Source organism: Caretta caretta, chromosome 9 (genome assembly GCF_965140235.1).
Source record: "Caretta caretta isolate rCarCar2 chromosome 9, rCarCar1.hap1, whole genome shotgun sequence".
Lineage (NCBI taxonomy): Eukaryota > Metazoa > Chordata > Testudines > Cheloniidae > Caretta > Caretta caretta.
In genome coordinates, this window is record NC_134214.1 from 79,564,719 (window position 1) to 79,588,936 (window position 24,218).

At 42.7% G+C, this 24,218-nt stretch overlaps 1 protein-coding gene across 2 annotated transcripts in view; it reads left to right on the forward strand.

The window, feature by feature from the left end:
- The window catches only part of EDA2R (ectodysplasin A2 receptor), a 168,186-nt gene that overhangs the window by 74,610 nt on the left and 69,358 nt on the right, over nt 1-24,218 (forward strand). Inside the window, exon 1 of one of the 2 annotated variants that reach the window (XM_075132466.1) lies at nt 11,109-11,586. The exons of the other annotated variant lie outside the window; for it this stretch is intronic. The gene's annotated coding sequence lies outside the window, so the exon portion shown is untranslated. Of the gene's footprint in view, nt 1-11,108; nt 11,587-24,218 lie in introns of those variants that run through there. 2 annotated transcript variants of the gene reach the window in all.

The following is a 24,218-nucleotide window of genomic DNA, read 5'->3' on the forward strand; positions in this document are numbered from 1 at the left end:
AAGGTTTTCATCTCACTCTCTCTCAAACTGGGACATAATGTTCTGAGATTGGGATTGTCCTGCACTCTATTTGGGATGAGATCCTGGGAGGTGGAGAGTTGTGGTTAAGGCCAGCAAGACCATTAGATCATCTAGTCTGACCTGTGTATCACAGGCCATTAAATTTCACCCAGTTACCTCTGTATTTAGCCCAATAACTTGTGTTTGGCTAAAGCATATCTTCCACAAAGCATCCAGTCTTGATTTGAAGATGACACGAGATGGAGAATCCACCACTTCCCTTGGTAGTTTGTTTCAATGGTTATTCAATATCACTTTTAAGAACGTGTGCTTTATTTCTAATCTGAATTTGTCTGGCTTCAGCTTCCAGCCCTTGGTTTTTATGATGCCCTTTTCCATTAGATTAAAGACTCCATTAGTATTCAGTATTTTATCCCTCTGAAGGCACTCATACATTGTAATCAAATCACCTCTCGGTCTTCTTTTTGATAAATTAAAGAGATTGAGCTCTTTAAGTCTCTCACTGTAAGGCAATTTCTCCAGTCCTCAAATCATTTTTGTGGCTCTTTTCTACACTGTTTTCAATTTTCCACATCCTTTGAAAAATGTGGACCCCAGAACTGGATGCAGTATTCCAGCACTGGTTTCACCAGTGACATACGTAGAAGTAAAATCACCTCCCTGGTCCTACTCAATACTCCTCTGCGTAAACAGTCAAGGATTGCATTAACTTTTTTTGCCACAGCAGTGCACTGGGAGCTCATATAGAATTGCTGATCTACTGTGGTCGCTTTTGGAGTAACTCCTTTCCAGGATATAGTCCTCCATCCTGTAGGTAAGGCCTGCATTCCTTGTTCTTAAATGTATAACTTTGCACTGGGCATTTGTGCATATTTCAAACTCATTTTGTTTGAAGGGGCCCTGCTAACCAATATATTCAAATCACTCTATATGAATGTCCTGTCTGCACCTTTTACCACTCCACCAGCCTTTGTCACCCACTAATTTTATCAGCAGTGATTTTATGTTTACTTCCAGATCACTGACGAAAATGTGGAATAGCCTTAGTTCTCATGTTGATCCCTGCAGAATCCCCCTAGAAACACTTCCATTTGATGATGATTCCCCATTGACCACCACTTTTTGAGATCTGTCAGTCAGCTTGTTCTTAAGCCATTTAACATAGTTTTTTTGATCTAGTATACTGCTAAATTTTTAATCACAATATTGTGCAGTACTAAGCCTTACAAGTCTAATACAGATACACAGCTCCCTTTGTCAGTCCAGACTTGTAAAATCATTAAAAAAGAAATCAGATTTGTTTGATAAGACCTACTATCCATAAAGCTATATTGACTGGCATTAATTATAGTCCTGTACTTTAAGGACCAGATTTTAAAAGGTATTTAGGTGGTGGTGTGCTCAGCATTGTAGCGCAGTGCAATGCTCAAAAAGGATTCAGGCACTTGGAGCCTAAATCCCATTGACTGTCAATGGGATTTTGGTTCCTTAGTGCCTAAATAACCTTTGAAAATGAGATTTAGGCTCCTAAGTTAGGTAGGTGTTGCACCACTGAGCACAGTAATGCCTAAACGCTTTTAAAAATCTGGTCCCATTTCTTTATCAGTTGAATCCTATATCAGCTTTTCCATTCTTCTGCCCAAAATTGATGTCAGACTAGATGGCTGATACTTACTCAGCTTATCCTGCTTGCTTTTAGAAACACATTAGCAATCATCCAGTCTTCTGGAATTTCCCTGATAGTCCAATTATTAAAAATTAACATAGGCAGTCCAGAGATCTCCTCTGCCAATTCTTTTAGGGCTCCTTGGTGGAAATTATCTGGGCCTGCTGATTTACCCTAGGGATGGCCCATCTCCTTATTCAGAGGGGCAGGATGACTTTTCTAACTGCCCTGCAGCTCACTCTGCAAATGTTCCGAAGGTGATTCTCCCAACGGAATGATTGCTAGAGTCTTAGTGTGACCAAAAAACCTCCAGTTGAATCATGTTCAGATCCCAGAGGCCCATTGTTTGTGCTGTCCCGTCAAGAAACAAAAAGGCACACGGAGCCCAGGGACAGTCAGGCATATATGCAGTCACAGAGTGTACACAGGCATTCTCTTTGTGCAGGCAGGAGTAGTGTATGTATTTTTTTTTCTTGGCAGGTGGGAAATGCCACCATGTATGCAGGGAAAGGATTTAAATTATATAGATTCCAGTTCCTCATTTTATACTACCCCTGACTAAACTGCTGAAAGAAAAGATGGAAAGAAGAAAAAAATCTGCCCAAGCTCTGGAATGAAGAAAAATAAATGAATATTGTAAGACATCCAGGCTGCTGTCAATGCAAAACTATCATTGAATTCAATGGGAAATATTTAATTTCATTTTGTGTTTTGGAACTGCGGGCTGCTGGCAGCAGTTATCATCTTGCTGAGAAGAGGTTGATTCATTTGTGAACTATGTGGTGGGGGGAAAGCCACATAAAGGTCTTGAAGCTGTGGACCAATACAAACAGCAGGTCATAAATTTAGCAAATGATAATGCAAGCCACACAAAAAATCATAGAGGAGGGGACGCATACACTCCCTGCCTGCAGAGCGATGGAAGGGTTACAACTGTCGACTAGTTTAGAGAGGAAAATTTACTGTATATGACAGGGAAAGAAGTAATCATACTGAAAGGATAATTTATGACATTGGCCCCAGGCAAAGTCTCTGCACTAGAGGGAGGCCCAAACTCCACATCCAAATACCTCTGAACTTTGGAGGAGTTTCAAATCTGGATTCTAATCTGAACCAAAACTGAACTCTGAAGTAACCAGCTGCAACACCGGTGCTGTGACCCACCCTCTATCAGCCTCCATCCTGCTCTGAAGTTGGCTTAGTAATTAGAGGAATGAAGTCGATGTCTACTAGTTACCCCCAAAAGGTTTATGTTTTAAGCATAGATACTTTCTGTCTGATAGTTTAGCCAGCACTGAAGCTGGAAGAAGGCTGGTTTCCATTGTCTCAGACTGAAGTCAACTGACACTGCCAGGGATATGAATGATGTTGCTTTTCAGTCAGCAAGATGGCTACTGACATCAGCCTGCAGTTCCAAATAAAACAATTTATTGCAAAACTATCAGCACTTTATTGAATCCTTTTGCATATAATTCCTGATGATCAGCACCTCTTGCTATGGAAAGGTTTGACTGAACAAATTGAATAGACCTTCTCTGGAATATCACTGCCTGCATGTGCTTGCCATTAATTTTTGGAAGGCTGATTGGCCTATAGGTATACCAGTGGTGTCAAAGCTTTGTTGACATTGTTGTCTACTAGTACCCCTGTAAGCCCCCAAGTTAATATATAGAAGGGCAGAGCATACCTATACTTAATATGTCACTACACCACTAGAGCTAGTCAAAAAATTTCCAACAGAACATTTCTGCATTGGAAAACGGGGTTTAATCAAAATCAATTTTTTTCATGGGAAAGGATTGATGTCAGCAGAATTCTCCACTGGGAAAATTGGTTTTGACAAACCATCAGGCCATGAAACCAAAATGAAATGTTTTGATTAAATCAAAAATGTCTAAACCTTCCATGTCAACATTTCCAAAATCAATTATTTATGGAACTTTTCATCTGCAAAATATTTAACTATTTTGACTTTTCATCCCAACAGAGGATGGAAATACATGTTAAAATATCAAAATTTCACACAAGATGGATTTTCTGTTTTTCAGTGAAATCTCTGCACCACTAATGCAGTACCCGAATCCATAGATTTTCCCAGAGCTGTAGATATTCTTTACATATGAGCATGAGACTACCAAATTATTAGTATTCAGCTCTGTGAATAGGTTGAGTCTCTACCAGGAGTGGTGGAACCTCACTAAAAGTGTGTGTGGGGGGCACCGGTGCCCAAACTGTGGTGCCGTCCCCTTCCCCTGAGGTCCCACCGCCATGCCACCTTTTCCCCTCAAGTCCCCCCCCACCCACTCCTCTCCACCCCTTCCTGCCCGTTGCTCACCTCTACAGCTGGTAAAAGTGATTGGGCCATGGTCCCCTGGCTCCCCCTGTTCCAGCGCGCCTACTCCCTGCCCTATCCTCAACAGAGCACACAGACTCCTGAATTAATGTCCACATTCTGACCCTTTCCTGTTTTTACAACAACACAAAAGAAACTTCATACTATAATTCCTCCTGAAGTGGGTATGACTAACTTTGCCCACCAGGTGCTCCTCTGAAATAACCCCTTATAGCTCCCTTTCCTCAGGGGAGCCAGGCCCACATCCCACATATCCAGCTGGAGTTAGCAAACTGCCCGTGAAGGGACATGCCCTCCCACTGGCTGGGAGGAGGCTAACAAGCTCCTCGAGGCCTGTGCTGCGCTAACAGGGCAAATCTGCATGGCCGTTCAGCCTGGAGGAGGAGGGGCTTAAAAGGGGAAATATACCATGGGAAAGGAGTGGTGATCGGGAAGATGGCTGCTCCATGCAGAGACTGCCAGTAACAGAAGCAGGCCAGTCAAGGAGCGGACAGCCATGAACGCACTGTCCTGAGCTGCTGCTGCTGACAGCCAAACAACATGCCCTCGGAAGAGGGTTAGGAGGTAAACCCTGTGAAGGCACAAAAGACTTGCAGAGGCTGACCCCTGTTCCAGCCAGACTCTCCTCTCCTGCAAGGGGAAGGGAGGAAGAACCCCCATCTCTGCCAGGGTGCAATTGCCCCAGAGAATTATCCCCAAGTGCAGCCACTGAGGGAGTAGAGAGGGTAAATGATGGACAGTGGGACCTAAGGGGGATCTTGGGAGTCCTGTCCCCTCCTACAAATGGTGCAGAATCTGGGCACACTATGCCTGATAAAAAAACAGAAAAGGCCTTAGAAAGGATAGGGCCCAGCTGCGCAGCTCAAGATGGAACCGGAGTGGCGGTATAAGTGGGTGGTAGAGATGCAGTAGAAACTGCAATTGCTGCCGTAGAAGAATGCACAGCAGCAAGTCCAGGTCACCCAACAACAGCTGCGGAGGGGACGGATGACCCAGCAGCAGGAGTTCCAAAAGGAAATGCTATCACAGATAGTACCATGCAAATGCCCACAGAGAGGGCTGGGGGTCACACTTCCACTGAAGGGGTCCTTCTGCTAGTACCAGTGAAGCTCACCAAGATGAGACCAGAGGATGACCCTGAAGCCTTTTTAGTCACGTATGAGAGGATGGCACAGGTAGCCCAGTAGTGCCCAGAACAATGGACTCTTATCCTAGCCCCATACCTGATGAGTCCGGCACACTCCGCCTCCCGTAATCTGGACTCGGAACAGGCAAAGCGTTATAAGCAAGTAAAGTCCGCCATCTTGGACTATTTGGATATTTTGGAGGAAACCCACCGCCAATTACCCATTAACAAGGGATAGCTCAGTGGTTTGAGCATTGGCCTGCTAAACCTAGGGTTGAGAGTTCAATCCTTAAGGGCGCCATTTAGGGATCTGGGGGAAAAATTGGGGATTGGCCCTGCTTTGAGCAGGGGGTTGGACTAGATGACCCCCTGAGGTCCCTTCCAACCCTGGTCTTCTATGATTCTATGATTCAATGGTTTAGGGGTGAGAGATACCCAAAGGGGACGAGCCCCCAAATGGTAGCACAATGGCTGAAGGAACATTGCAGGAAGTGGTTCTGCCCAGAGGAGCGCTCAGGGACCCAAGTAGCTGAGGCCATTACAATGGAGCAATACATAAAGATACTACCCACGAAAGGCAGGGAGTGGCTGCTACGGCACCGCCCAGGGAGGCTATTGGAAGCAATGAGGTTAATGGAGGACTTTGTAGACGCTGAAGGGTCACTAAAGGCAGAGTCAGCAGGGAGTGAGCCAGAAGCAACAGCAGTCTCTCCAGGGAGGTTAGCCTGGAAGGGGCCTTCCCAGACGGGCAGAGCACCCCTGAGGCTTGAAGCAGCCGTAGGGGGACAGAGAGGCTGAGATCAATGGCCACACTGCCCAGGGGAATGCCAGGGCTCTCAGATGACTGAAGCGGTGCCCACAGACATAGGTCCGGTCAATACTCCGCAGACGGGCTCCCCCTACCCTAGGAAAGAGGCCGACAACCTCAGCCCATTACCATGCTACTCTTGTGGGCAGACAGGACGCATAGAGGGAGTTCCCAGTGATAGAATTGGAGTATGCCCAGTGCTAGATGGCGGAAACCTGGGTGTGGGGAAAAAACTCCCCCCAAGCTGGTGGTGCTGGTGGTGGACCCATGGAAGCTGGTTCTTGGGCTCAAGCTGCAGCCAGACAATGGTCCAGGTCTGCATGGTGGGAAGTGACACCACTCCCAAGAACACTGTTCACCTTCAATGTATCCACAGCAATATCAAAACCTACCCCAGCCAGCAGTTACAATTGACCGTGGAGGCCCATAGTGCAGTGATAACCGTAGCCTTGGCAGAAATGTTGATCCAGTCTGTGATCATAGGTCAGGACTGACTTTTTTGCGTGTGTGGTGGTGGTGGGGGTGTGGGGGTGTGGGTGTGTGTGGGGGGGTGCGAATCAAAATACCCAAGCCCAGACAACAAGTGAGAATGCAGACCAAGTAGGGACTCCAGTTCCCAGGAGCTTGGAAAGCCACAAGATGACCCTGGGGAAGGGATATCCCAAGCAACACAGCCGCAGACCCCCCACAGGGCAGGAAGGGATAGACCATCGAGACCTGGAAGCCCTCCTGTGGGGTGGCAATTTCGTCCTAGAACAGAGACACGACCCTCTGTTGGGCCAAGCATATGAGCGGCTGGCCACCATAGGAGAAGAAGTAGGAGAGCTCTATCAAAGGGCTGTCTGAGAGGCTGACCCCTGTTCCAGCCAGACTCTACTCTCCCACAAGGGGATGGCAGGAAGAAGAACCAGTCTTCTGTCGGGGTGTGATTGCCCCAGAGAACTCTCCCAAGTGCAGCCACTGGGGGAATAGAGAGGGTAAACAATGGACAAGGGGAGCTAGGGAATCCCATCCCCTCTCTCATTGCCTCTTCTGTAACATCCCTCTCTTGCATCCCTCTCTTGCCTCTTCTGTAACAAGTTAGGGAAAGTTCAGCAGCTTAATGCTGGGTTCTAACTCCTGCTGGTAGGCTGGGTTGCCACGAGAACCGTACTCCCATTACAGCTCAATTTCTGATTTTTTGTAATCGTATCTGAAATTCCTGGGTCTCCCCCCTTGCCCTCCAGCCCCATTTTATATAATATGTTACTGGTTTGACCAATGGATCAAGATAAAATGCTGCACTACCAGACTATGATCAAATGGAATACATTTGAAAAACTGCAATTCTGAAGCCCAGCGTTTCGCAAAACTGAGTTAAAGGATATCTGCAGGTCGAGAGACACATTGGCCCCTGCACTAAGAAGTTCCCACTCTGTTCCTAGGCCTACCTGTCTGTCTAGTATGCCCTAGGTGCCTCTGCTGAGACTGCGAACAAAGGTACCTTTCATGGTGGTGATTATCACGCAGGGATATTTGTCCATAAGGAACTTGACTGAAACCATTAATTTATTTCCATACAGGTTCTCAGGCAAGCATCAGTTGGTAACATTAGAGCTGCCTGGAAAAAACAGTAAAAAGAATGGCAGGAATTGTCATATTTTGACTAGCTCTTTACCTGGTTGAAAAAATTCAAAACTCTTTGGACAAAATTTTTCATTGAAAATTTGAGATTTTCCCTCCCCATCAAAAACTGAACTTTCAACACATACTTTCATTGGAAACTCAAAATTCAGGAAATGTTGACCATCTCTCATAGACTTTAAGGTCAGAACAAGGGACCATCATGACCATCTAGTCCAGGGATCGGCAACCTTTGGCATGCAGCCCATCAGGGAAATCCACTGGTGGGCCAGGACTATTTTTTTACCTGCAGCATCCACGGTTCGGCCAATCGCAGCTCCCACTGGCCACGGTTTGCTGTTCCAGGCCAATGGGGGCTGCGTGAAGCAGCGCGGGCCGAGGGATGGTAGGTTTCATGCATATTTGCAGTCATTCCTCAATGGTAAGGAGGAAACAGGCAATTGTTACTGTGATGGTTTCATTGAAACTTGTAAGTCTTTGTCTTTTGAAATATTTGTTTAACTACACATAGTGTATGCTGTCTACCACTAAGATTTATTCTGAAGGAAACTAAACTTTCTCAGCTCCTCCTCCTTGATCTTCCACTAAGTAAACTCTTTGTTTTCCCTTCCAAAGCACTATTAGTAAATAATGCTTTTGAAATAGCTACAAAGGTGTGGCAGGCTTCTGAACTCATGTATTTCTTAGTGTGTCTCTCTATTTCTCCCATGCAGTCTAATATTTTATCTCTGCATCACACCATTTCAGGGACAGTCCTGTGAATTAAATGTTTGTCAATTTGTATTCCCCACCAAAATGCACCCTGTGAAATGCTGGTTTATAACTTGTCAGTAGTGGTAATAACAATGTCAGACAACTATTAATAAGGAAAATGAGAAAGCAGTTGTTCAGTGAATAGGGCACAGGAGTGGGAGTCAGGGGAGCTGAAGGTTGTGTTCTTGGCTCTGGCACTGACTACCTTTCTCCCTCTGTACTTCAGTTTCCTCTTCTGTAAAGGAAAACCACGGGGAGAATGAGAGCAACCCTACTTTACTGTAGTAATAATACCTGCCTCCCATATGACACATTCATTAACAGATCTCAAAGCACTGTGCAAAGGAGGGCAGTTATTATCTCTGTGTTACAAATGGGGAAACTGAGGTACTCAGAGGTGAAATGACTTACCCAATGTCATCCCATGGCAGAGCCAGGAATAGAACCCAGGTTTCCAGAATCCCACTCCAGTAGTCTATCCACAAGGCAGCACCACCTTTATATAGCTGGTTGATCTATGGATAAAATGTGTAAGTGCTGAATATTATTATTTCATTATCTTCTTATTATTTCATCATCAAACAGATAATACTTAATTCACTGGGGGTGGGGATTGTGATTCTTAATTAATGAATGTAAAGCATTTAGAGATCCATGGAGGCAAGGCTGTAAAGATCACTCAGTTCCTAACCATCAGAGTCAGAACACACACCCATTGTGGAATTCCACCTAGCCTGCAGCTAGAACTTATGATGTAGTGTGCAAAAACCTGGTGGAGAATTGTCCTGGTGGGCTCTGATCATTTTCTGGCTGGAGGGGTGAAAGTCAAGGTTTGCACTCAGAAGCAGCCGGGCAGAGGCTGTTTCTTACATGGCTGAACTCTTTGAGTGGTGAACCCACAAGATATGAAGTGAAGTCAGAGGAAGGACACAATGCAGCTAGCATGCTGGATCTTTGCTTGATGTGAGTCTCACCAAGACAATGCTGGAGCTGCAAATCATAGGAGGGCTGAAAAAATATCAGCAAGGAGTAACACATACTGGAGAAGGTGAGTGACAGACGGAGACTGCCCCCAGCTTTTGACATGGTCAGCATGGAGCTGCTGAGCAACTATCAGCAGTACAAATGCTCATGAGCAGAGGTATACCTAAGGCCCACTCATTCTTCCACACTAAGACTCTGGTTTGTGGGGGAATTAGAATGTTCTGAGACTTCCATAATTTACAGATCTGGCATTGTTACTCCTGGAAGCTTCTCCCCATGTTGCCTGCCTCTATGAGACTCGTTAGCTATGCTGAGGATGTTCTTTCAGACAGATACTGGCACTTATCTGTAAATGCAGGAGGCTCATCTTTGTAAAATGTAACCTACCCACGCTTGGTTTGAAGTACTAATTTATCTACCCCAAGCTTTTGTCCATTGGAAATAGATTAGACATCTAGTTGCATAGGACCAGATTGTGCCCAGCTGCTCCACAAGTGGGCACAAAGAGGATGGCACAGGAACGCTCCCCCTCCTAGCATCTCAGTGCAATTGCGGAGCATAATAGCAGCCCTTGCACTTCCACAGGTGCAGGGATTGCGCTCTGGTTGGGCTCGTTGACACACCGGCTGTGCCAAATGGAACAGGGAAAGACGAGGAGGAGATATGTGCTGGTCAGCAAAGTGGCTAGGCACACAGGAGGGAGTGTGCTGTGGCCTGTGAAGGTCTAGCTATCTCCCACTCCAGGCAAAATGTTTGCTGAAGTATTTCTGAAAGGCTTGAGACATGAGAAGTGCTGTGATTTATACTGATATGTAAGACAGACGAGGCTGCTCACACTTGTAGTGTTTTTTAAACCTCATATCCTTTTAAATAAAAGAATGTCATTCTATTCTATACAGGTTCTTATACCACCTTCTTCACCATAGTATCTGAATATTTTCCAGCAGTGCATTAAGTGATGTGGCCAACAGGCGGCATTAGTGATTCCTTCTCTCCCTCATCCTTTCCCTGGTAGAGAACTGTGTGTGCAGTGGAGTGTTCTCTTTTTGATAGGGGATTTGTAATTGTTCATTTTTCTTTTCTTTTTTTTTTTACACGTTGCTGTGTATTTATATTAGAGATGGTGATCACCTTGTCATTGCAGCAGATGATCTTGAATTGGTGTGGGAGTTTGTCCCATAGTCTATGACTGGATAAAACCTACATCCATGACTGATGTTGTCCCCACACCTATTCATGAGGACCAACTGGACTTTGCAAAGGTAAATAAGATTTCTCTCTGGTCCAAGATGCCCTAATATCTGTGTACTGTCTAAAGCCTTGTGCTTAGATGGGAAAAGCTTCTGATAGAGTCAAATGGCCTTCTCTAATATCACTCTTGCAGAAATTCATCTTTGGTCCAATATTTCTAAGAGGAACTGACATTCTTTACAACTCTCCTTGGGGTTACAATGTGATCAACAGAGTCACTTGACTGACTTTTCAACCTTTCCCTGGAACCACTGCAACAAATACATAGTATGTAGGAGTGAAGACATTGCTTTGAACTAGAGAGAATACTGCATTTAGCCTATATATGGACATTTCTGTATGATTACTATTTGGGAAGTTCAGCTGGTTTGGTGATTAGGAGGATGACAGTTGGCAAAGGAAAGGAGAACAAATCCCATTCCAGAACATCTGATTTCAGTCATGCAGAAGGATAAAAGGCAGGATCTGTGGTGAGCGTGTTCTAAATTGCTACATTTTTAGTGTTTGCTATGCAGCCGGCAAATTTCAAAACTTCCCCGTTGTGTCTGAGGAGACGGCCATTGGTCATTGGACAGCAGAAGCGGAGCAGGTCTTTCCAAGCCCGTCTGGATGCCAGTTGCCACTGTGCTTTTAATGTGCTTTGTAAGGCCTGGATTCAACACAACCTGGCCTAGGGCTCAAGCAAATTGCATTTTCTGAATCTCTCTTCCTACCTCGTAGAGGGTGGATTTGCCCACTCTTCTCAAACACCGCATTATTCACTGTGATGGGTATTTTCTGTCCAGGAGATGCCTGCGTTTAAAATAGCAGGGGATGTAGAGGATACAGGAGCTTTAGGGAATCTGTGTGGAGGCCCATGACAAGAATAACAGTGAAGTGTGTTACTGGCACAGCTGCTTGAGGGAAGATTTGACAATGGTTACCTGCATTACTTCTGGCTCTAGCAGGTTCTTTCAGCCCCTCAGACTCACAGGCATCGTGAAGAAACATTTCAATGACAGGTAAAGTAATCATATTTTTGAGTGTTTGGCGGCCTCTCAGATGAGAGGAGCTATATAAAAGTCAGTTGTTATTAGAAAGTGGTGCCTCATGCCTGACACTCCTGCTGCGAATGTTTTATTGAATGCATGTTAAAAATTAGATATAGATATGGTTTTAATGTTCAGAATGAGAAATAACAAACGTCTTTAACATTGGATTTTAAAGAAGCCCATCAGGTGTTGCTCTGAGCTGAATAAATGGCAGTCTGGGACTCCTTCCAGAACACAGCTGGTCCAAACAAGAATTCAGACTCTTGTCTGCAGTGGTTTCTCAATAAATCAATGCCAGGCTATAAAACTATGATTTTTTTCTGCGTGCAAATTTGTATTTTCCATTTGGATCTCACAAGCTTTCTCTGGCTCATGCTGGATTAGAGAGGGATGTTCTCATCTGGGGTTTAACAAATATACTCTGCTATATATTATCCACTGACAGATACTTGTAATGTTACACATTTCTAGTTTAAAAGAAATTTGATGGCCCTTAGCAAGAGTGCATGCAAACTCTTTCTCTCTGTTTGGAAAACTTTTTGCTTGGCTTTAAATTATAGGTGAAAAAATTACCCTAATTCTCTCCCCCCACTCACAATGACACCCCCACACACCTCAAAACAGAATAGTGAGTGCATTCATAGGAATGGAAGTTAAATGTGTAGCATATTTATGTATCTTCCATAAAACCCCCTCATCTTCTCCAGCAAAGCCCTGGGCCTGTGTCCAGTGTGAGATGTTTTGTTCTTGTTTCCTTCATCCTATAGCATGCAAAGCAAATAGCAAGGGGGAAAGTACAGGGCTAGGGAAAAAAGAAAGTTCACAAATAAATGAGGAGGGTGTGAAGTTAATGACTCCAACATATCTGTTATATGATTATAGAAAAGGGAGGTTAAAAGGGACATCAAAAGGTCATCTAGTCCTGTCCCCACCTCCATGCTCAGGTAGGGATTAGACCATCCCTTGCAGATATTTGTCTAACCTGCTCTTCAAAACTTCCTGAGGATTCCAAAACACTAGCTATGTAAAAAGTACAATAGCCACTTCCTCCCTGGAAACACTAATTGGAGAAGAGGGAGGCTAGTGTATTAGGGTAGGAAGAAAGGGATAACACTTATATAGAAATACTTATTAGGTAACCATGTTACAGTATATTTTTTCAGCCACAATGCAGCAAAACACTGTCCTCATCATGAAATATCTAAATGCATACTAAAGACAGAGATAAAATACTATCAGTCACTGGAGGGCAAATAGGTGGGTGCAGTTGGCACCAGTTCATTCACTGCAAATTACAAAAGCTTTTCTTAGATTCATAGGTTTTAAGGCCAGAAGGGACCATAAAGATCATTTAGTCTGATTTCCTGTATAGCACAGACCCAAGAACCTCATCCAATAAATTCTGCATTGAGCCTATATGTTCTGGGATGATGGGTCTCAGATTAGCTCACTCTTGGGAGAGCATTGTTTCCTAGGCTGACACTAAGGGCTGGCATTGTTTTCAGAGTTGCAGATGTTTAACTCTGCATTTGAAAATGGGGGAAGGGGTGGGTTGAATTGTTTGAGACGGCAGAGGATTTGAGTTTTGAAGTTGCTTGGCTCATTGAAAGTAGATTATCTTGTACAGTAATGCTGCACCCAGAATGTATTTTTAAATTATTGACAATGTACCCAGTTAGGTAAGCCCTTGATTTCCATTGGGTAGGAGGGGTTAACCAATAGGAGAGGTAGTAATGACAAACTAACCACCACCCCATTCTTCTGAGGAAGGTTCAGCCAGCCACAAATCAGATCTTCACTGAACCCTGTATGTCTTCTGGCTTATACTACCATAGCTAGGAACACTAACTACCCAAATTAGCTTGGGATATTAAATCTTATCCTTGGGGACTTGCCAGCTCATGACAGCTATGGGACAGGGCAGATGTTTGTGAAACAAGAAAAACCTTGCCTGTCTTGGGCTGACAGAGAATGTCTGGTGCAGTAGGGAGGATCCTTTGCAGTTTAGACACCCTTCTGGCAAGGGTCTCAAAGGCCAGTTTGCTGACCCCGCCCTCTTCCCCGCCTTCCCCCCATGCAGTATTGGGCTTTTTCTTCAGCATCGGCTTGGGACAGAAGGCATGAATCAGGATCTCTTTGGTTCCAACTGAACTGCTCAACTGAAACCCAAATGCCAAGGACCCATGAGACCCCCAGCATTCCCTCCAACAGTTTTCTAAGTCTCCCACTCCCCCCAGAGCACAGCCCTGGAAGCGAGAATGCCTGAGTTCTAATCACAGCTCTGCCACAGACCCTTTGATCTTGGATCAGTCACTTGACCTCTCAGTAAAATGTACTCAAGGCTGTTGTGAAGATGAATTAGTGCTATATAAATGTGAAGCATGATAGTAATTCTTAAAGTACAGGCCCTTTAGCTGGAATACAGTAATCTATTCCTAACTTGCTGCCCATTTTCATAAATCCTGCACCTACAGAGTCAATTAAAACTAATTTCTGAATTGACTTTTTATTAAAAAAGAAAGAAAAAGTAAGCTGTTGCAGGAGAGGTTATTGAAATCTCCTCAAGTATTTAAGCGAGAGTCAACAAGTAAACTTTTGTTGGTTTCCTTTTGAGATTTGGAGAAGAGAATACTAAAAGTAAGGGAAAGTAGATTGTATTAAAATCTAAAAGCAGCATTTGTTCTCTACCCAGGATCTGAGTCAACATTTTCCCAAATGCACTTATATGTTAGGGATAATACAACAGAGGCACTGGGAAAATTTCACATCTCACAGTCCTTGTTATTATTAAATCCAGTGTCTGAAGTTTAATAAGTACATTCAATAAATGCAAAAATAAATAAATAATTGAAGACAAAACTCCCAATGAATGTGAATTATTCTCGCTTCTGTACCAAGAAGCTCACAACAGTTAGTAATAGAACCTTGCACTTACCCTCAGTCTTTCAGATGAGAATCTGAAAGTGCTTCACAGAGGTGAACCAACTAAGCATTATTACAACCCTTTAACAAAGACTCATTTCCCAAAGGAGTTAATGGAAGCATGGAAGGGTTAGGTGATTTGTCAAAGGTCACACAGTAGGACAGCGGCAGAGAGGAAATAAAACCCAGATTGACGTTATACTGGCATAAACCGGGAGTAATGCAGTAGTAAACTGAGGCTATGCGCTGCTGTAGCCATTAGCAAACACTGCCTCTGAAAGGAAACAGTTTCTGAGTTCCCCAAAATAACATTGTTGGGGTCTTAAGGCCCCAATTCAGGAAAGCTGCCCTGTTCAGGAGGATCACATAAACGCATGCTTACAGTTTTATGTTTAAATCCCAATGGAGGCAGTGGGAATTAAGCATACATTTAAAGTTAAGGACATCATGCTTCATTGCTTTGCTTGAACAGGGGCCTAAAATTCATTAATCTCTGTGATGAACCAGGAGGTTCCTTCTAACCCAGTCTTCTAGGAGTCTGTGCTATAGATCACCTATACAATGCAATTTCACTATAGTAATAATACAACAAAACGATGACCCCCTCCCAAAAAAGTCTCTTGAGACTTCACATGGCTACTTCCTTTCATGATCTGTAACTTTCCTTCTCCCTCGGCAGTCAAAAATAACTCAGCAAGCTGAAATGGCCCTTGATCTTTCCTGTAGTACCTGTCCCAGCCTACTCCACCTCTACTGCTTTTGGCTCTGTCTTCATCTCCTCTTTGTTCTGTCCAGCTGCTATGGAGCATTTTTATTTATTGAGAGATGGGCCAAGTTCCAATACCAAAAAGCAAATAAACCATTAATGTTGCTTGTACCAAATTAGAGAGATTGTAATCTTTCTACTTCTATCTTTATTTATTCTTCGCTTAATTTCATGGCTGGAACAGGTCTAAATATAAACAAAACTTTCCTACAGCTGTTCTTCCACACACGCCAGCTACAGGGCTTCAAGGAAATGTGCCGACAACACTAAAGAAAATCTAGAATGCAGAAATTCACTAGTTCTCAGCCTCTCTCATAATAGCATGCCCCTTGCTGAGATCTAGTCAGGAGCCTGTCTCCCATTTAGTAATATGGGAAGGGAAGGGTGTTCATGGTTCTCTGACACCTTACCACAGCTTCCTTGAAGGTTGTGACCCCCAGCCGGAGAACTCATGCATAAGTTCAAAAACTTTCCCTTTTTTATAGATTAAGTAAAATGGATGAATCTGATACCATGAAAGATGTGCCTGGGGTGGGCCCACATAGCAGCCTTGTGGTTCGAGGGTCAGGCTTGCAGCCTTTTTTCCCTGCCTTCTGTAGAGAACCATTAAGGTCGAACATCTGGAAAAGTTTTGTAATGCTGAAGATTTTTAGACTGTGGAATTATCTCCCGAGGAAAGGGACAGGAACCTCTGTTCATGAGCTATTTAAAAGAGGACTTCACAAAGGTCTGTAAGCAGGTATTGTAGGAGATGGATGAGAACGTCATGGGTCATTTCCATTCTGCTTTCTATTATTCCCTTACTTTTGCCCCCTGAGTGCAGCATTACCTAGTCAGCATTCCATTCCAAAAGGTGAATACTACAGGAGAAGATGTATCAAAGCAAGAGTGCTTGAAGACCCTGAGAAATGCACCAACAGTGCTGACTGGCAAATAGAGGCACAATGATTTATAAGCATAGTAGATACCATACCAGCTCTGACTCTTGATCCATCTAATCATGGCCACTTACATATTATATGGGACAAAGAGGGCTTCCATTCCCCTGCAGGCGATCAGCCGAATCCCTGTAGGGAGGGATGCTATCCCTGATTTCCTTGCCTTTGACGCTAAATTTGCTATATTTGTTAATGCAGCTATTTCAAGTCCCATGATTTTTTTTCCAGATAACCTCCTGTGGTGGTAGCAGATTCCATGTGCTGATTGACTATTCACTGAATATGTTTCTTTGATCCTCTTTTCAATTCTTCTTTTGCTTTTTACTTCCATTGAGTGCCCCCTCATTCTTGTATCCTGGACCAGGCTGTCTCTAACATAGATTTTAAAGCCAGAAGGGATCACTGTGATCACCTAGTCTGACCTCCTGCATAACACAGGCCATAGTAATTTCACCCAATAATTCCTGCAGTGGAGAGAACTACTCTTCCCTGCTATGCAAATTAACATTTATCAGGCCCAGTAAAGTGTGGTAGAATTAGAGTATCTCTCTTATAAAGACATGCAGTCTTGATTTAAAGGGTCCAAGTGATGATGAATTAATCTTTCTCTGGGTCGTTTGTTCTGATGGTTGAATGCCCTCATTATTCAAAAGCCATGTCATGTTTCCAATCTGAATTTCTCTGATTTCATTGTCCAGATTTTGTTATGCCTTTGCTAGAAAAAGAGCCCCCTAATATTAAACAGAGGGTGAGGAATTGCATTGCCATTTAAAAAAAAATTCCTTTGTACCATGGATTTTATTTGTTTCGGGTCAAAAGTATGTTAGAAAGGAGAAAGCACATTCCCCTTTTCAGCTCAGTTTATCATTATGCTTTATTTATTGCCTTACATTACTGTTGGTATGAGGCCCTGGAAATGCATTTAGTACCAGTTCTTTATTGTCATTCTTGCTTTGGAACTTCAAGCACAGCTTCACAACTTGATTCTCTTCTCACATGTGTAGTCTTAAAACACAGAGGAAAACCTGTCACACTTTTAATCTCTCTCTTTCTCTACAGCCTTCCTCATCACACCATCTGAGAACCTCACAATTGTTAATGTATTTATCCTCAACAACCTTGTGATGTAGGGAAGTAGTACGATCCCCATTTTACAGTTGGGAAATAGATGCATGGAGAGGCTAAGTGACATCCCCAAGATCACACAGGTCTCTCAAATGCTAGGCTAGTGCCCTAACCTTTGGACCATCCTGCCTCCTGTTGCACCAAACAGTTACCCTGTTACTGTACCAAAGCTAATTCATGGTTCCTGTTCCAATTCTGGTTTAGGTCTGTCTCTGGCTCCAGAGTCAATTAATTCTCTAGCTCCAGTTCCATTGTTGTGTGGACTATATTTTGGTACATAGAAAGTATCTTCACTAGACACATCTGTCCTTTCATCCAGTACATTTCTTGTGCATAGTCTCTCCTGAGGCCTTGGGAGATGCTACTGTAACAGATTCATTCTAAACAGAGTGGTAAGAATCTCTGTGGTGGTGTGTGTTTGTTTGGTGAGGGGAAAGATGGGGGTTGGAAGAAAAGAAGGAATTGTTTCCCCCCTTTATCTGTTACACTTGAATACCCAGTTGCATTCCTATGTCTCTGTCCTCCAAACCCTTTTTGTTTGTTTGTTTTTTATGGCGCTCTATTTGTGTGAACACATCTGACAGGTCTCCTGTTGCTGATTTTGTTGTTTGACTGTTTTTTAATTTTGGGTTGGACTATTTGGGGTTTGAACACTTTATCTCATCAGCTGGTTCCTGGTCCCTAAATTAGTTCCAAAGGAGGCATTATTTCCCGTTGCCAACAATAATTTTACTTATATCAGGATGGATGGATTCTCTTTTCTTCTCTCCCAATACTCCCTTATACTTTTCTTGCTCCCCTCTGATTTCTACTCTTCTCTTTCTTTTTTCTTTGCTTCTTTCATATTACAAGACAAAAGCCTGTCAATTCACAATACAAACTTCTGCTGGTGAATATTCTCCAAGCCAAAACCAGAGCGTCACAGACAGAAAAGGTTATCTGATGACCCCTCAGAAAGCACCAGTATTTACCCATGAGGCATTTCCTTACAATGCACAAAGTACTGGCAACCCTGTGACAGTCAGTTTTTGCCACAGTGGTACCAGCCAACGATACACTAGCAAGTGAGAGAGGATAGATTTTGAAGCATTGGGATCATTTCTGAATATTCCTGGTGAAAAGAGAAAAGATCTTCATACTCATTTTCATCTTCCTAAAACTATCCTAATACTACACAATGGTATCCAAATAGAGCTGGAACTAAACCACTCTGGCACCATTAATATTAATAATAACCATTTATAGTGTGGGAGCACCAAAAGGCTTCAACCAGGTCAGGCCGTATTGTGCTACTTCCTGCACAGACATATAATAAAAGACAACCCCTACCCCAAAGAGCTTTCCATCTAGATGGGAAACCCACACTGACATCTCTACTAGTAACCCTAGTTCCATGACAACCATGCTGGAACAATGCATTTGTGGTGTCCGATTCATTCTTGCACCAAAGTGACTGAGAAATGAGTGTATTAAATAAACAGTGGGAACCACCTTTAAAAAAAATTAAAAACCTTTTTTAACATGCTAATATCTACCCATTTCCTCCTCCTCCTCAACTATTTGAGTTGGAGAGTTATCGGCTCCCATCAGACCTCACACAAACAGATCTGTGCGGTTCGTAGGTTGTAACATTGCTCTCCGCTGAGGACACAGTGACAAACAATGGCTTTGATCAACTAACTGTGGCAGGCTCTTTTATTTATTTATTTACTTTTCACATAGCAGACATGGTTTTGCGACCAAAGGTCATTCGAACAGAGCAATTTGGCCCATGCCCAGTGCAGTAATGTTTGCCAGAGTACACTGTGTTCTACTGTATCTGGCACTAAAAGAACTTAAGCTATATCTATTTTTTTTATTATTTATATTTTTGGTTATGATGTTTTTAAGGGAAACCATTTGAGTGGAACACAATTAATTTCCACCGGGAGAGTTTGTGTGGATGCCTCTTTGTATGGTTATTGTTTCAGTGTCCAGTGGCATTTTTCTTTTATTAAGTGATTTAAACTTTGGCACTGTGAGAAATCAAGTGGGGGCAGATAACTGGGAATCTTGGAAACCATGTTGACAGTCACCCAGCCGCATTTGGGCATAATGCTTCCATATGAGTCTACCCCAACGAGTACAATAGGATGAGGGTTGTCTTATTGCCAGGACGAAAAAGGCTTGTGAATTTCTTGATGTCCCTTTCCTCCTCTTATTTTTAATTCTTTTCATCTTCCCTTTACTCTTTCAGTTTCAGTTCTTCTCTGAAAAGTTATTGTGTAAATAGGTCACCTTCTCCATAGATTAGCTCTCTATGAGGGTTCAGAGTCCCATCTGCTCATTTGAATGATAAAATAAGGACTGGTCTAAATCTGAAAATTAGGTTGGTTTAACTATGTCGGTCAGGGGTGTGAAAAATCCACACCCCTGAGAGTGTTGTTAAACGGACCTAAATCCCTATGTCGACAGCGCTAGGTTGACGGACAAATTGGGCAGGTGGATTACCTACTCTGATGCAGCATTTTAAGCGTAGATAAGCCCAAAGTGTTCAGTACCTTTCACTCCAGTTATCTCTGCAGGCCAGCATTGCCGTTAGTATGTTCTCTGGGTTCCATTCCATCCTTTGCATCCTGTGAACTGTTCACTAAATTCCAGCCAGATATGCTTGTGCAACCCCACAGAAATTAATGAGGTTGCAGAGGTGTCACTGAAGACATAACTGGAGGACAATGAGATTGAATGGGTGTAACTGGGAGTATAATTTGGCCTGCAAAACCTGTCTCACTGGGAGGAGGAAAGCACCCTCAGATGCTATGCTGAGTTTCTGGGGTTGGCAGTTAGGAAAACAACAACAACATCCTTTCACTTGTTAGCTGAGCAGATTTGATAAGGAAATAACTGAAAGACAGTGAACATAGGATTCCCTAGTACCATTGTTACTACAGCCACTTTGCAGAACAGAACTGCACTCTGAAGAGTTGTGTAGTTTTAAAACAATCAAATATGGTCATCCTGCAGTATCTCTTCCCACGGGCCTTACACCTGCAGAAGTCCTTCCTGCTGCCTTCAGTACCTGCTGCCTTCTATACTTGTTGGGGACTAGTGTGTGCTTTTTTAAATTGATGAGGCAGTTAGGGGCTGAGGAAAATCAGGGCTGTTGGTAGTTTTGATAAACAGGCATTGTATAGTCAAGGACTTTGCAAACATCTCCAAACAGGTCTGCCAGAGTACTTCAATCAAGATGTGAAGCACTATTCAAGCCCTGGATTTCTCTATTAACAGTTACTACCTGTCATATCAAATTATGTGGAGGCTCCTTCATGTTTACAGTTAGTAGATGTTGAGTCAGTAACACAGTCGGAGAAAGGAGCTGAAGGGTGGTTATGGTGGAAATGCTGCCTTCTTACTCAACCTTTTGTGTATTCTGACTCACATCTGTTTTGTTCACTGCTAAGAATAAGTGTGTACTATTGTTTACTCTTAAAAAGAAAAGGAGTACTTGTGGCACCTGAGAGACTAACAAATTTATTTTAGTTAGTCTCTAAGGTGCCACAAGTCCTCCTTTTCTTTTTGCGGATACAGACTAACACAGCTGCTACTCTGAAACCTGTAATTGTTTACTCTTGTTAGCCTTGCAGATCCTATATGTGTACACATATAATTGTATAGGCTTTTTGTAGAGCATTTATTACTGTAGCCTTTGAGTACCTCACAAACATCAATTAATATTTCCATATGCCCTGTGAGGTAGAGAAGCAGGATTATCCAGTTTTATAGAGGGGAAACTAAGATGCAATATGATTAAGCAATTTGCTCACCATCACAGCAAGTAAGTGGTAGTATCAGCCATAGAACCTAGATTTCTAGAATCCCAGTCTAATGTCTTAACCACAAGACTGTCTTTCTTTTCAAATTTGAAGAATGAGCAGAAGTTTATACTCGTCTGTGCATTGAAAAGAAATACAGGTGACAAATACCCATGGAGTCCCTTGTTATGCCCCAGTCACCTCTGGAATCTATCATACTTACATGGTAATGGGGGCCATGTATCTGAGCACTTCACAGGTTTTAATATAATATATCCTCATAAAACCCCTGTGAGGCAGGGAACTTCTTGGAGAATGATTCCTTCTTTGGACCTTCATTTTGTTATGAAAGTGGATCCTTTGACATGTAAATAAGGTGCCTGTGGGCCTAATCCCGCTCTGCATACTCAGGGAAAACTTCCATTGAGGTTAAAAGGCATTTTATCCACCTAAGGACTACAGAGTGTAGCAGCCGGCCCTTTGTGCAAATATCTTTAGCAATAAAAAGGGAGGGAAGAGAAATGTAGTAAAATACTGGCACTAGAAGCAGAACTTTTTGTGAGTAGAATGTTTTCCAATGCTTGCCAGAAAGCAACAGCTGCTCAAATAACTCTAAATTTAATAGACAGCAAATCAGTGGGGCAAAATTCATCCCCGGTAACGACTCTTATGCTCGTTAAAGCCACTGAGGTCATTAAACTTTACACCAGAGATAAATTTGTTCCATTTTTTTAAACTACCAACAACCTTGTAATTATTAGAAACATATGTGTTCACAAAAGATAAATAACTGTGTAAGTGTAAGGTTATCAGTTATGTTACCATGAAACTGTGGGGAATATGTCTTTGTGAGGATATTTTGTTATTACTGAATTTTTCAGAAATCAAATTAATATATTTTCTAATATCCAGTGCTAGGGATGGAAGAACCCACTTTGCCAAGTTGAGAATCCACTCAGAAATTATGGTGTTTGGATTCAGAGCTGAACACAGAACTGTTGGCAGGGTTATTCTGTTTGGCTCTGGGCTGCTGCATGTTTGGGTTTTAAAAAAAAATTAAAATTTTCTCCCAGTTTCCCAAGAAGCCAGGGATGACTGATTTCAAACATGAATTTTACTGTATGTGTGAGGTCCCTGAAATAGATGTTTTAGAAACAGTGCCATATTATTTATATTTAGTACTAATTTTGGCTATTTCTTAATTGTTGTATTTGTTTTTTGCAATACATGTATAATAAGAGGAATGGGAACTGAACCCTTAAGAATGGGATGTGGTGGGGCTGGGTGTGAGTTCTTCTAGGGCTAGTGACCTCTGTACATTTATAGCAGCTGCAAGAGGAGACCCGCTTGGAGCTGAGCTCTGGGGAGGTCTTAGTCTGCAAGAAACTCTTTAAGAAAAAGATGTGGATTTCTAGAACAAACAATTTTCCTTTGAGAGCTGAGTCTTGTGACTGAGGGTGTAACAAATTTGAAGCTCTCACTGAGATGAGATGAGAAATGAGTATTTGTTTGGGGCCATTCTAAAGAATTACAGTTGAGCTGGCCACAAAATGATGGAGATTGCAAACTTGAGTCTGAAAGCTATCTGATTTTCTAAGCAGAGCTGGAGCTCCTGCCTGTGACTGAATGACTGTAAATTGAAGGGGGTGATCAAACAAATGTAAGCAACAAAAAACACAGAGGTTTGCCCCAGTATACCCCAAAGCATTTAGAGATTGAATCTGTTAGCTGAATGGAGGATGATGCAATGTCTAGTGTACTCCATCAGAATGATGAAATTGGGGACCTGATTTAGAAAGGGAATGGCACACTAGACCCAGAAAGGGCTAAACAGAAAAATCCCATTCACGAGTAGAAAGAAGCTTTTTCAGTTTGTCGGAACACGAGCAGGTAGCGTTGCAGCAACTAAAGACAATCGAGCAATTTAGAGCTAAGGGGATGAGAACTGAATTAGTGCACTACAGCCTATTGAAAATGACAATAATAATTTGGAGCCATCAAAACCTGCTATGAGCATTGAGGGAAGATTTCAGAATGACAAGGCAGATTGGTGATTCCACACAAGGACTTGTTAAGTTTTAGCGGACTGAAACACCAATCTGAAGCAAGATTAAAAAGGAATGGTCTGGAGCCAGAAATTATGGAAGGTGTTTCCGTGCAGCCAGCCAAAGATTGAAACTCCAAAGTTTTTTAGAGGGAAAGAGCCATCCCACATTGCCCAGACTAAGGCAGATACTAAAACCACATGATTCTGAAAAAAATGCCACTGATTTCTATCAAAAATTAACCCACGGCAGTTCAAGAATCCAAAAAGACTCCACTGGATTTCCTGGTGTGTGCAATGGATCTTAATTTTAAAACTGTCTTTGTATCAGAGAAGGCAGAGTCTAAAATATCTCCCTGAATCAGTTCAAAGTCAGTTTCTACAGTCTAGTTTGACTGTGTTGCACTGTGAGAATATTAGAGTTTACTAACCCACATTTATAGGATTTAAATGTAGCTGATGATCTTTTGTTGGGAAAAACTGAACACTGTCTATAGCACTGAAATGGAGTACCAGCAACAATTAAAAGCATCAGGGTAATTGAGATAATTAAAAATAAATTCCATGGAACCTGTTTTGAAAGAAGGAGAAACTAAAAAGCTCTCACCACTGTTAAAGAACAAAAACGCCAAAGTAAAACTCATTAGCTACTAGGATGGAACAGAACAATGAAGCATTCTAACAATTAACAACTGGAATGGCTCTTCTCACAAGGACTGTGACTTCAGGAATTACCAAGAATAATTCCCTGCATTATACAAATCAGAAAACACAAATGCAAAGGAGTAACCAGAGATGTTGTTGATACTGCCAATAGAAAAATTCCACTAAAAGATGTGAACATTGCTACAAGTGTGGTGGCAATTCAGACCAAGTAACAAGGTGTCAGATATGATGTCGATATCAGCGATCGGGAAATGAGAGAGAGTCACAATCAGGAGGAAAGGGAGTGATCAACCCAAAGTGGAAATCCCAGTATACTTGAACTGAGGAATGGTTTACGCAGTGTTCAAGAT